At 45.2% G+C, this 14,905-nt stretch overlaps 1 pseudogene across 1 annotated transcript in view; it reads right to left on the bottom strand.

Moving 5' to 3' along the window:
- Positions 1-14,905, bottom strand: part of LOC143943399 (death-associated protein kinase 2-like) — a 112,156-nt pseudogene that overhangs the window by 16,722 nt on the left and 80,529 nt on the right. Inside the window, exon 3 of the transcript XR_013264931.1 lies at positions 2,683-2,821. The product of XR_013264931.1 is annotated as a death-associated protein kinase 2-like (transcript). The remainder of the gene's footprint in view (positions 1-2,682; positions 2,822-14,905) is intronic.

Below are 14,905 nucleotides of genomic sequence, written 5' to 3'. Positions count from 1 at the left end.
CCACCTCTGGCAGAGGTCTCAGCTCCCCCCACCTCTGGCAGAGGTCTCAGCTCCCCCCACCTCTGGCAGAGGTCTCAGCTCCCCCCACCTCTGGCAGAGGTCTCAGCTCCCCCCACCTCTGGCAGAGGTCTCAGCTCCCCCCACCTCTGGCAGAGGTCTCTGCTCCCCCCACCTCTGGCAGAGGTCTCTGCTCCCCCCACCTCTGGCAGAGGTCTCTGCTCCCCCCACCTCTGGCAGAGGTCTCTGCTCCCCCCACCTCTGGCAGAGGTCTCTGCTCCCCCCACCTCTGGCAGAGGTCTCTGCTCCCCCCACCTCTGGCAGAGGTCTCTGCTCCCCCCACCTCTGGCAGAGGTCTCTGCTCCCCCCACCTCTGGCAGAGGTCTCTGCTCCCCCCACCTCTGGCAGAGGTCTCTGCTCCCCCCACCTCTGGCAGAGGTCTCTGCTCCCCCCACCTCTGGCAGAGGTCTCTGCTCCCCCCACCTCTGGCAGAGGTCTCTGCTCCCCCCCACCTCTGGCAGAGGTCTCTGCTCCCCCCCACCTCTGGCAGAGGTCTCTGCTCCCCCCCACCTCTGGCAGAGGTCTCTGCTCCCCCCCACCTCTGGCAGAGGTCTCTGCTCCCCCCACCTCTGGCAGAGGTCTCTGCTCCCCCCACCTCTGGCAGAGGTCTCTGCTCCCCCCACCTCTGGCAGAGGTCTCTGCTCCCCCCACCTCTGGCAGAGGTCTCTGCTCCCCCCACCTCTGGCAGAGGTCTCTGCTCCTCCCACCACAACAGAGGTCTCTGCTCCTCCCACCACAACAGAGGTCTCAGCTCCTCCCACCTTAACAGAGGTCTCAGCTCCTCCCATGGAAACTAAGGTCCCAGCACCACGTTTGGAAGGAAAGAAAATTGCTGGACTCCCCCATCAACTGTCAGTGTTGACAAGGGAATGCCTCCTGCAGTGCAAATTGCGTTCTTCCACAGGAAGGGGGTGCAGAGAGCCTTCCTGGCAGGCAGAACACAATGATTACTGTTAGCGGCTATAGCCACTGGTCATGATCACATAAAAAATATCCAACAGGCTGGTTGTACTTAAGTCAATTGATGGATCAAATTCAATACGACTAGCTTGCCCTTAGACCAGCCATTCTCAACCAGGGTTCTGTGGAACCCTGAGGTTCCTCCAGAGGTTGCTAAGGGTTCCTTGAGCTGTGGTTGATGAACCACCTATTTGATGATGCCTACAGAGTTCAAGGTTCAGCACCACTTCGCAAAGCCAGCAGCATGACACCAAATATCTTTTTAGCTGCCTTTTAGGGTGGCAACTTTAAGGGGGACAGTAAAAATTCCTAGCACATAAAAAAAAAAAAAAAAAAAATGGATGGAAAAAAAAAAAAAAAACACTACAGGCAGATATTTAATTCTGTGGTTTACCTACAAGTTTTTAAGTTGGAGGCAGGGTCTCTTTAACCACTTCCGGACCGCCGCATGCCGATATACGGTTCTGACTTTGACTGGGGGATATCGTTGTTATGGCAGAAGCTAGTTGCCACAACCCCGGTATCCTCATGTTCGACCAGCAGTCCGCTTCAAGATAAAAGTAGTCTCTGCGGCGGATTCGCCGTGAGATCACTTTTATTGGTAGCGGGAGAGTCTCTGGTGCCCTCTGCCACTTACCGGAGCCATCGGCAGCGGCGGAGGCGATCGGAAGCTGTGCCTTCCTTAGCATGGAGAAGAGTGAGGGGACAATGCAATGCAGGGCAGAAGTGACGTCAAAATGTCACTTCCGCCCATAGCTCTTAAAGGGCCATTTTTTTTAAAATTTTTTGTTTTTTTTAAATGCCATTTTTTTTTTATTTATTGATTTTTTTGCATTTTAGTGTAAATATGAGATGCAAGGTCTTTTTGACCCTCAGATCTCATATTTAAAAAGGTCCTGTCATTCTTTTTTTTTCTATTACAAGTGATGATTACATGTTAATAGAAATAAAAGTGACACCATTTTTTTTTTTTTAAAACAGTGTAAAAATAAAAAATAAAAGGTAAAATAAATGAGGAAAAAAAAGATTTTTTTTAAACGTGCCCCGTCCCGCCAAGCTCGTGTGCAGAAGCGAATGCATACGTGAGTAGCGCCCACATATCAAAACGGTGTTCAAACCACACATGTGAGGTGTCGTCGCGATCGGTAGAGCGAGGGCAATAATTCCAGCCCTAGACCTCCTCTGTCATTTAAAACATGCAACCTGTAGAATTTTTTTAATCGTAACCTATGGAGATTTTTATGGGTAAAAGGTTGTCGCCATTACACGAGTGGGCGCAATTTTGAAGCATGACATGTTGGGTATCAATTTACTCGGCGTAACATTATCTTTCACAATATAAGAAAAGAAATTGGGCTAACTCTACTGTTGTCTTATTTTTGAATTCAAATATTGTATTTTTCCCCCCCAAAAAATGCGCTTGTAAGACCTCTGTGCAAATACGGTAGACAGAAAGTCTTGCAACGACCGCCATTTTATTCTCTAGGGTGTTAGAAAAAAATTTATAATGTTTGGGGGTTCTAAGTAATTTTCTAAGTAATTTTCTAAATGGCTTGTAAGCAACACATCTCAAAAAGAGGCTTGGTCCTTAAGTGGTTAATGCACGCTACAGTGGAGTTCCCAGTGTGACCAGTAGATGGCAGCAAACCTCTAGAGAAATGTTACCTTGAGGTCAAAGTGTGCGATACGTCTAGTATGGATATACGCCACTCCTTTCAGGATCTGCTCCATGAATTCTATGGCATCTTCTTCTGACAGGGCCTCTTTCTCCGCTATAAAGTCAAATAGCTCACCACCTCTTATCCTGTAGAAAAAAAATAAAACAGTAGGGTCAGATGGGATTTCTACTTCCAACCAGAAGGGGGCGGGCTGTCAGCCAAATATGCATATCTTGAATCCTTTAAATCTTTCATAATGGATAAAAAAAAAAAGCAAGAAAAAAAAAGTTCTGCAGTAATATTTATAATATAAATATTTTGTATAGGTTATAGAAGAGAAAAGATCTCTGTTAGATATTTATTTCTGTTTTCGTCCCCACTGGGGAGTTTCACCCTCACTAGATGTCATGGCCGCCAATATTTCCAGGACAAAAAGGAAAATGAACAACAAGAGATGGCGTTACATTTTCCAGTAAAACGGCTTTTCTTTAGACAACTTCACTCATTTCCTCTTGTGTCACAGGACAGGAAGTGAAGGGAGATCTATACAATGGGGACACAGATCGCAAAAAAAAATTAATAATAATAATTTGACAAAGATCTTTGCTTTCCTGCTCTATTTAAAACCTTAATAATAGAAAATTTAAATGGAATTCCACGCTAAAGGGAGTTTCACTATGTGCAGTGCAAGAATGCGTGCAAAACTGTGCGCTCAAAAATAAAAAAAAACACACACCACATAGGGGTAAACACAAGAGTTTTTATCCTCCATGGCAACCAGGCCTATCATTTATTAGGATAATAGAGGTAGTCAGTCACTATGGCGACTGAAAAAAGGCACCAGAGGGGAAAACACAAGGGCATTCGCTCTCCATGGCAACCCAGCCTTTAATTTATTAATAGAGGAAGTCAGTTGCTATGGAAACAAAGAAAAAGCCCAACAGAGGAGTAACACACACAGGTTTTTGCTCTCTAGGGCAACCAGGCCTTTCATTTATTAAAGCGGAGTTCCACCCAAAAAAGGAACTTATGCTTTTTGGAATCCTCCCCCTCCTTCGGTGTCACATTTGGCCCCTTTCATGGGGGAGGGGGGAGCAGATACCTGTATAATCCAGGTATTTGCTTCCACTTCCGGGCATAGATCGCCACAGTATCCGTGGATATCTATGCAATGTCCAGCGCCTCTACAGCCCCCTCCCCCCGGTGCTGTCTTCTGCAGCAGGGACCATTGGGATCGCGCAGTGCGACTTGCGAATGCGCAGTAGTAAACCAGACTGTGAAGCTACAAAACTTCACTTCCTGATTCCCTTACCAAAGATGGCGGCGCCTCCACCCGAGAGACGAGGGACAGATCGGCTTCAGCTGCCGACATCGCATGTGCCCTGGACAAGTAGGTGTCCATATCTTAAAAGTCAGCAGCTGCAGTATTTGTAACTGCTGACTTTAAAAAAAAAAAAAAGAAAAAGAAAAAAAAAAAAAAAAAAAGCATCACAGAGGGGTAAACACAAGTTTTCACTCTCCATGGCAACCAAGCCTTTCATTTCTTAGGATAATAGAGGTAGTCAAGTCACTATGGCAACTGAAAAAAGGCACTACAGAGGGGTAAACACAAGGGCACTCCCTCTCCATGGCAAACCGGCCTTTCATTTATTAATATAACAGCGGGAATCCGTTGCTATGGCAACTAAAAAAAAAAAAAAAGTACAACAGAGGAGTAAACCCACGTTTTTGCTCTCCATGGCAACTAGGCATAACATTCCTTTCATTTATTAGGGCAGTGATGCCGAACCTTGGCACCACAGATGTTTTGGAACTACATTTCCCATGATGCTCATGCATTCTGCAGTGTAGTTGAGCTTCATGGGAAATGTAGTTACAAAACATCTGGGGTGCCAAAGTTCGCCATCACTGTATTAGAATCTTAGAGGGAGACAGTTGCTATGGCAAAAAAAATAAAAAAAAAAAAAAAAGAAGCACAACAGAGGAGTAAACACACAGGTTTTCACTCTCCATGGCAACCAGGCCTTTAATTTCATGTTGTGAAGTGCTGTTGGTGCTATATAAAACCTGTATTAATCATAATAATAATTTATTAGGATGATAAAGGGGGAAAAAAGCCCCACAGAGTGGTAAACACAAGATTTTGTGATCTCCATGGCAACCCGTCACAACAATCCCTACATTAGAATAGAGTGAGGCAGTTTCTATAGCAACTAAAAAAAAAAAGGCACCACAGAGGGCTAAACACAAACGATGGCCTCTCAAAGAAAGCAGTCACTTCCAGTCATGAAGATTTCTATTCCTCCAGAATGTTCCGTCCATCTGCGAACAAACAATAAACAGAGGGACGTGTCATCCCTCACCGATGTAAACATTGCGTTTTCCAGGATTAGGAGACATAAAAGTAAAGCCTGTGAATAACCATTTCCATCTCCGGAATGAAAACATTGTCCGTCCCCTCTCTTACCCAACAACCATTTTAATGGGCCCTACAAACAATAGGCAGCTGTGTACAGAGCCAGGCCTCGGGCCTACATCTACCTCAGAGCCTGGCCAGATTTCAGCTCAGCCAGCTTGTTCCGTGAGGGAGGCTGAAGATGAACAGCTGGGATTTTATAAGACTGAAGACTTGTAAACACGTCTGTGTCCCACTTCTCCCTTCTTATATAACATCAGCCAACGCGGTTTTAACACAAATCCCCGGACGCTAATTACGCGACGACTAAAGTTACGCCTCTAAAAAACATCTGGAGCCCTGCGAAAAAGAAAACGAAATTCGAGCCAATGTGTAAAAGTTAAAAGCTGACCATACATATTACAAACTAATTGTAAAATCTTTAACTGTGTAGAGACCAGGGACCTGATTGGATATACTGTATATTGAGTGTTCAAAGGGCTCATGCACAAGGCCGTGAAAAAAGTTGTTTTTACAGATCTGAAGCGGGGTATAGTGTTTTCTATGGGCCCATCCAAACAACTGTTTAACCACTTACAGACCGCCCGCCGCAGCGGCTGTTTTAAGGAGGATATCGTTGTTATGGCAGCAGCTAGCTGCCATAACCCCGGTATCCCCTTCTTCAGCGGACAGTCTGCTACAGGATAAAAGTGGTCCCTGCGGCAGATTCCCTGGTGGAGAATCACTGGCCTAGGCTATAAGAAGATTGCCAAGACCCTGAAAATTAGCTGCAGCACAGTGGCCAAGACCATACAGCGGTTTAACAGGACAGGTTAAGATTGCCTGTCCCATTGCGGCCCAGAAGATTGCCTGTCCACTCGGAGAGCGCAGCACGACACACGCATGCGCAGTGCGCCCCCGGCTGTGAAGCCGTAAGCTGTCACGGACCGGGTGCCAACAGTTTCTATGGCGGCGGTGTGGAGAGGAGGGGGGGAAAGAAGCGAAGCTTCGGGTGGCAGCATCGCTGTGTTTATTAAAAGTCAGCAGCTACACTTTTTGTAGCTGCTGACTTTTAATAAACTAAAAAAAGCCTGGAACTCTTAAATTCAAGACGTAGCTGGGTGTAGTAAGATGTCCGCTGACTTCTTTTTTTTTTATCATTAAGATTTTTATTAAATTTTATCAACAGTACAGAAAATAAGACAAGGAAGTAAAAAACAAAAAAATATATAAAGTAACAGTAAGCACACATGTTCGTACACACCATTTTCATTTGGATTTATCAAAGTACACTTATCAGGTATTTATGAACTCTTATATTTGGCTGTCCATATACTCCAGATTTTATCGAATTTGTCACATTTTAGCCCAGTCCGACAACAAAATCCATCGGATTTTGTCCGACGGATTTTGTCCGAAACTGGTGTTGCATACACACAGTCGGACAAAGTTGTTGGAAAATCTGATCGTACGTAACGTGATGATGTTATTTAGCTACGACGGGACTACGTTCAGGCTAGTAGCCAATAGCTTTGGTCTAGGAATTTGATTTGAGCATGCGTGGCACTTTGTCCGATCGGAATTCTCTACAAACGATCGGACAAAGTCCGATCGGACCATGTTGTCGGAAAATTTTTATATCAAACTTTGTTGGTCGGACATTCCGACGGAAAAAGTCAGATGAAGCCCACACACGGTCGGATTATCCGACAACGCGGTCCGATCGGACATGTTTCATCGAAATGTCTGACCGTGTGTACAAGGGCTTAGAGAGTTAATGGCTAGTATGCGTTCAAAGGTGTAGCATTGCTGGACTAATCTGGTTACATCAGTAATGTTTGCAGTTGGGGCATTTTACTAGGTACTAGGGAGCGTGCAACTAATGCCGCCTACACACGACTGGACTTTGACGGACTTGGTCCAGCAGACAATCCGATGGACTTTGCAGTTGAGGTCCGCCGGACTTTCAAACGAACGGACTTGGCCACACACGATCACCCCAAAAGTCCGGCGGATTCGAACGTGATGACGTAGAATAAGGAAGTTCATAGCCAGTAGCCAATAGCTTCCCTAGCATCGGTTTTAGTCCGTCAGACTAGCACACAGATGAGCGGATTTTTTTGACTGGACTCGAGTCCGTCGGAAAGATTTGAAACATGTTTTATTTTTAGGTCTGCCAGACTTTTGGGAAGAAAAGGTCCGCTGGAGCCCACACACGATCGAATTGTCCGACGGATTCCAGTCCGCCGGACCAAGTCCATTGAAAAGTTTGGTCGTGTGTACGTGGCATAAGAGGATATGTGATACAACTGACCTCATCTCATATGGAATGTTTTCTATTCCTATGTGGAGTATTGCTAGTGCAGGATTACAGGTTGTAATTATGCCAGTGATTGAGGATATCAACTGGAATACTTGGTTCCAGAAGCTAGTTAAGCATGGGCATTCCCAGAACATATGTAGGTGGTGGCCCCGGTGGGCACAATTCTGCCAATATAAGTGTTTCGGAAGAATTTTGTCAGTCTGCAGGGGGTGTATTGCCATCTGTTTGTCACCCTAATGCCCCATACACACGAGCGGAATTTCCGTCGGAAAAATCTTGGACGTTTTTTTCCGATGGAATTCCACTCAAGCTTGACTTGCATACACACGGTCACACAACAGTTCTCTGAACGTTCGACCGCCAATTACTCGGTGACGTACAACACTACGACGAGCCGAGAAAACGAAGTTCAAAGCTTCCGAGCATGCGTCAAATTGTTTCCGAGCATGTGTAGGAAATTTGCGCGGCGGAATTGCTACAGACGATCTGAACTTTTTTCCAACCGAAAAATAGAGAACCTGCTCTCAGTCTTTTGTTGGCAGGAATTCCGCCAGCAAAAGTCCGGTGGAGCATTACACACGGTCGCATTTTCCAACCAAAAGCTCTCATCAGTCTTTGAATGGCGGAATTTCCGATCGTGTGTACGGGGCATAAGCAGTCATTTCCCAATGGCTTACACAATGGCATGATTTTTGGATTGTATGAAACGCTTTCTGCCACCGGTCGTCTGTGATTGTGATATCTAAATATGTTTCCCATCTCCTCATGTTCATAGTTTTCCTGAAGGCTCTTTTGTCCTGTAGGACAGTGATCATCAACCCTGTCCTCAGGGCCCACTAACAGGCCAGGTTTTATTTATTACCTTGGGGAATATGCAGACTAGAATACTGAAATCACTGAGCAGCAAATGATATCATCACCTGTGATGCATTTCAGTTATCTTGCAAACCTGGCCTGTTAGTGGGCCTTGAGGACAGGGTTGAGGACCACTTCTGTAGGAGGTCGTAAAAAACTGATATACCCTTACATTTTGGCTTTTTTTAGTGTGAGGTATTTCCAGGCTGTGGGTGGTATCTTAATTGTCGGAATGGCATTGGCTTTTAGGAAGTGTGTAATCCTGATGCATGTGGTTTGGTAGTTTATATGTGGTCATTAGGTCTTCAAACAGTAGGGGTTTGGCATTTGTGATTAGGTCCTGTACAAACCGGATCCCGTGTTTTGGGAATAGTTTCAAAGATAACATTGGTATTTTTGCTTCTAATAGGCTTAAGGGAAATTGGTAATTGTTTATAGGGCACTTTTTGTGGTTTTGGTTGAGGAGAAATCTCCATGCTTGTAGAGATGCCTGAATAGTAGGAGGGATATTTCTAGCGTCCCATGGAATCCAGATGTCACCCATTAGGAGAGCTGTGAGGTCGGATGTCGGAGCAAAGGCCCTTTCAAATTCAACCCAGAGTGCGGTATTAGTGTCTGTAAGCCAACATTTGACTTGGTCTAGTCTAGTTGTCTACATGTAATTGAGAATGTCTACTAGCCCCGCTCCTCCAACGGAGATAAGGCCCTTTCAATTTCAACCCAGAGTGCGGTATTAGTGTCTGTAAGCCAGCATTTGACTTGGTCTAGTCTAGTTGCCTACATGTAATCGTGGATGTCTACTAGCCCCGCTTCTCCAACTTGTTTTTGTGGAATCAGGTTATTTGGTGAGCATCTTGCCTTCTTTGCACCCCATATGAATATCCACATTAGAGTGGACACGGATTTGAGAAAGTGTGGTGGGAAGGGGATTGGAAGTGCTCTAAATATGTATACGATTTGCGGTAAGATCGACATCTTAACCGCTTAAGGACCGCCTCCTGCACATATACGTCAGCAGAATGGCACAGCTGGGCACAAGCACGTACCTGTACGTTGCTCTTTAAGTGCCCAGCCGTGGGTCGCGACCCCATCCTGAGCTCCGTGACTGTGGCTGCGGGACCACTGGTGTCCCGCGATCAGGTCACAGAGCTGAAGAACGAGGAGAGGTCTGTGTAAACAAACCTCTCCTCGTGCTTCCTACTGAGCCTGTCACTGATCGTCTGTTCCCTGTTATAGGGAAAGACGATCAGTGACGTCAGACGCCAAGCCATGCCCCCCTACAGTTAAAAAAAAAAAAAAAAAAAAAAACACACACACACTTAACCCCTACACTGCCCCCTAGTGGTTAACTCCTTCACTGCCAGTGTCATTTACACAGGAATCAGTGCATTTAAATAGCACTGATTGCTATTATTGGGGGGGGGGGGGGGGGGGTTTGCATTGATTAATAAAAATGAATTAAGCAACATTTTTGGTTTAAGTTCCTTCTAAATGTATGAATATTCTTTTTCCTTTTTTTTTTTTAGATTCCAAGGCTGCGCTAACACAGAACATTGTTGGGCTGGCACTATATGAGTGTATATTGATAATGTCTTTCATGTTCATTTTTATCACATAACTCTATTAACAAAAAAAAAAAAAAAAACATTAAAAAAGACATTTATAAAACACCTAAATATAAATATATATATCTATATATATATCTATATATATATATATATATATATATACACACACACACACACACACACACACACACACACACACACACACACACACACACACACACACACACACACACACACACACACACACACACACAGTGCCTTTGCGAAAGTATTCGGCCCCCTTGAACTTTTCAACCTTTTGCCACATTTCAGGCTTCAAACATAAAGATATAACATTTTTATTTTTTGTGAAGAATCACCAACAAGTGGGATACAATTGTGAAGTGGAACGAAATCTATTGGATTTTTGAAACTTTTTTAACTAATAAAAAAAAGGAAAAGTGGGGTGTGCAAAATTATTCGGCCCCCTTGCGTTAATACTTTGTAGAGCCACCTTTTGCTGCGATTACAGCTGCAAGTCGCATGGGATATGTCTCTATCAGTTTTGCACATCGAGAGACTGAAATTCTTGCCCATTCTTCCTTGCAGCTTGTAGAAGACGAGGCTGGACGGTGAGGGCCTGGAGTGTGGCTTTGTGGGTTCCGTTGCTCCCACTGGGCTCGGTGATGGCAGCTCATGTGCCATCTTAAGAGGTGAGATGTGGGGTCTTATTGACCCCATATCTCACTGTAGAGGACCTGTCATGCCATATTCCTATTACAAGGGATGTTTACATTCCTTGTAATAGGAATAAAAGTGATCAAAAAATTAATTTTTGGGGAAAAAAAATGTCAAACTAAAATAAAGTAAAATCAACAATAATTTTTTTTTTTTAAAGCGCCCCTGTCCCCATGTGCTCGCATGCAGAAGCGAACGCATACGCAAGTCCCGCCCACATAGGAAAACAGTGTTCAAACCACACATGTGAGGTATCGCTGCAAACGTTAGAGCGAGAGCAATAATTCTAGCCCTAGACCTCCTCTGTAACTCAAAACAGAACCAGTAAAAAAAAAATGTAAATTGTCGCCTTTGGGGATTTTTAAGTAGCGACGTTTGGCGCCATTCCACGAGCGTGTGCAATTTTGAAGAGTGACATGTTAGGTATCTATTTACTCAGCATAACTTTATCTTTCACATTATGCAAAAATTGGGCTAACTTTACTGTGTTTTTTTTTGACAATTTTGTGAAAAAAAAAAAGTCAAAAAAATCTTGATTTTGCAAAGAATTGTGGGAAAAAATGACAACGTCAAAAAACTCATCATGCCTCTTACTAAATACATTGGAATGTCTTCTTTCCAAAGAGGGGTCATTTGGGGGGTATTTGTACTTTTCTGGCATGTTAGGGTCTCAAGAATTGAAATAGGTCGTCAGTACTTCAGGTGTGATCAATTTTCAGATATTGCCACCATAGCTTGTGGACTCTATAACTTTCACAAAGACCAAATAATATTCACCAATTTGTACTTATTTTTACCAAAGATATGTAGTAGTATAAATTTTGGCCAAAATTTATGAAGAAAAAATTACTAATCTGCTAAATTTTATAACAGAAACAAAGAAAAATTCATTTTTTTACAGAATTTTCTATATTTTTTCTTTTATAGCACAAAAAATAAAAAAACGAGCGGTGATTAAATATCACCAAAAGAAAGCTCCATTTGTGTGAAAAAAAACAACAAAAATTTCATATAGGTCCAGTGTTGCATGACTGAGTAATTGTCATTCAAAATGTGAGAGCACCGAAAGCTGAAAATTGGTCTGGTTATTAAGGGTGTTTAAGTGCCCAGCGGTCAAGTGGTCAATCGCAAAAGCTGTGCTTTTTTTGGTTTAATAGACTTCAACGAAGAAGCTGCAGAAAAGCAAGTAGCGTATTTTATACCGCAAAAAAAAAAAAAATGCAACAAGCGTGGAAAGCACAGCAAAAAGCACTGCAGAAACGCTCAAAAGCAACATGTACAGATGTGAATAGAGCCCAAGTGTACTTACCAACTGTGTGGGGAATGGACCGATTGCAGGAATAGAGAGATCGTGTTCCTGATTGGCAGGAATCACAGATCTTTCCGTTCCTGTGACCAAACAATGGTCTGCTTTGTTTAAAATTGGCAGACCACCTTTCTGTCATTCCCCCCGAACGATCGCGAGAGGCCATCAGCCATCGCGATTGGGCATCAGCGGGTCACTGGCGGCACGCCCCAGACCAGGTACGTCGTTTCATGCAGCCAAGCCGCCCTGCCGCAGTAGATGAAGTTAGAAGCCGATTGGCTACCATGCACAGCTGCACCAGATTTTGCACTCTCCAGTTTTAGTAAATCAAGCCCCATGTGTCCACAGTTAAAAGCGTGAGTGGAGCCCGACTAAAACTGGCACACAGAATCTGTTGCAGCTGTGCATAGTAACCAATCAGCTGCTAACAGCTTCAACTTGTTCAGATCTCGGCTATAGCCGAATGACAGCTACAGCATGGATCTGCTTTGCCGGGAGTACGTCTATTGATTACCTGAGTCAATGAGACGCGGCTGGTCACAGATCCAATCCCGGCCCCTTACCACACGATCAGCTGTCAGCCAATGACAGCTGATCATGTGATGTAGACAGAGGATCAGTAATTTTTCTTCTCACACCGACAGCGTGAGAGGAAAATAAGCCGATTGCTGGCCTCTGAAGGGACATCGGTCCCCAAGAGGCGAAGCTGCCTCATATGTGCCCACAGGTACCACCTGCCAGTGCCACAAATCAGTGCCCACAGTAGCAAGTGCCAGCAATCAGTGCCCACCAGTGCTGCCTATCAATGTCACCTACCAGTGCCCACTACCGCCCATCAATGCCGCCTATCGGCTTACATCAACGAAGGAGAAAAAATTACCTGTTTGCAAAATGTATTAACAAAAAAAATGGTTTTGTATAGGTGGTTAGGTGCCCAGTAAGCAAGTGGTAAAAAAAAACAAAAAAAAAAAACAAACACTGGAAGCTGACTGGTTACTATGCAGAGCTGCACCAGATTCTGTGTGCACCGGTTTTAGTTGGGCTCCACTCACACTTTTTGCAACTTAACAGTTTTAGTAAATCTCCCCCACGTCTCTTCTGCAGTAAAAGATTTCTTGCCTGCCTGTTTGCACTGTACAGCGCGGTGTAAGATTTCGGCACCTGTCAAAATGCCTGAACCCCCTGCACACGTGACATCTTGGCCCGGCCAAACAAAACGTCACAACACAGAGTCTGTATTCACACAGTAACAGAGAGCTGCTGCAGCAATTCACTGCTCTCCGCTGTCGGAAGGGAGGGGGGTCGTGTGGTGCGTGATTCAGCGCCCGTTATTCGGCACGGTGCGCTGCGATAAAACGCAGCATTATCTGCATTCTAGTGAGGCTATATGCCACGTTGAAGTGTAAATGGGACACACAGGAACTGATCGTTTCCCAAGTGTCCTTATAATGACAGATGTCTGCCATCGTATACAACGTGAATCGACCCAGAAGACCCACTGAAGAAGTCAGTGGCTGGCAGGCAGCTCCTGGCCACCTCATTGCTGGAATGGAGGCATCCACTTTCCGACCACAATACGTTTATATATGTTGTAGTTTACAAGTGGTTTACCACTATACCCAGTTATAGATGAAGCTACCAGCCATAACCTCGGTATTTTTGTCTTCAGCCGGCTTATAAAAGCGGTCCAAGAGGTTTATTAGCCGCTGTTATCGCCTTCAGAAGAAGCGGCAGGAGGGGACATTTTAAATTTAAAGGAGAGTTCCACCCAAAAATGGAACTTCCGCTTTTCACATTCCTCCCCCCCCCCCCGGTGTCACATTTGGCACCTTTCAGGGGGGAGCAGATACCAGTCGAATCCAGGTATTTTGCTCCCACTTACAGGCATAGATAGCCGAGCCACCCGCGGGTCTCTACACCACTTCTGGCGCCTTCTCCGCCCCCGCTGTCTTCTGGGAGACACACAGGTCCCAGAAGACAGCAGGGACCAGTGGGGTCACGCATGCGCAGTAGGGAACCAGGAAGTGAAGCCAAAAGGCTTCACTTCCCGAAGATGGCGGCACCTCCGCCCGAAAGCCGATTTGGCTTCGGGTGCCGACATCGCGGGCGCCCAGGACAGGTAAGTGTCCTTATTTTAAAAGTCAGCAGCTGTAGTATTTGTAGCTGCTGACTTTTAAAAAAACATAAAATAAAATTAGATGGAAGTCCGCTTTAACAAAAAGTGCCAAAAAAGGCCTGGTTTTCAAGTCGTTAATCCCTTGGCGCCAGCTGCAAGCAAATATGCAGCCTCCCAGCACCTGGTCCTTCGTATTGGTGTTGAGAAGCCCCATATTTGCGTGAATTGCTGTCACTAGAGCGGTGCCGAGAGCGCACATGCTGCGTGCTCCTGGCAGTGACTAACACCAAATCGAAAGCTCCCTACCGCTGCTAGCGATCAGGAATTTTTGGATCACGTGATCTTAAGCCCCACCCCCCGGCATTCTGAATTTCTTAAAGGGTCGGGAGGCGCCGGCTCGAAAAGGTTAAAGATCTAGTTTCTTTAGCAATGAGGAGGGACAAGAAAGGTTTGGACTTGTGCTGAGCTCTTAAGACTGCACACTAGCTGTGCCTATAAATGAGCAGCTCCCAACATCTCTGCTGGATTGGGGGATCTGAAATACAGGACAAGAAGGGGTCTGGAACACACAAACGAGGACAGGGACAGCCAATTCTCCCAGGTGGACAGAAGAACACAGGGACTGACTCAGCCCAACAGGTTCCACTGATACCAAAAGCGATACTTTTGTGAATACGGCTCATTAACATACCTGATAGTATGCAGCAGCTTGTGGGTTGCTATACTCCTGATACTGGCTGTACTCCTGGCCGCCGTAGTCTTCTGTAGACATGGCTGACCACTGTTGTGGGCCAGCTGCTGTCTTGAACTCCAATGGAGCATTTGATGCATCGTTCTGTAACTGACCAGGATCGACCCCCGGGGGGCCATCATCATTCACTGGTGGAAGCGGATATGTATAGCTCTCCTCAGGAGCCATAGCAGCCTCGTTGCTGTCCGTCAATGAGAAG

The sequence above is a fragment of the Lithobates pipiens genome, unplaced genomic scaffold (genome assembly GCF_037356315.1).
Source record: "Lithobates pipiens isolate NorthernLeopardFrog02 unplaced genomic scaffold, aLitPip1_a1.2 Scaffold_30, whole genome shotgun sequence".
In the NCBI taxonomy this organism is placed as follows: domain Eukaryota; kingdom Metazoa; phylum Chordata; class Amphibia; order Anura; family Ranidae; genus Lithobates; species Lithobates pipiens.
The sequence above is the reverse complement of the archived record's forward strand: the minus strand, read 5'-3'. Positions and strand labels throughout refer to the sequence as shown.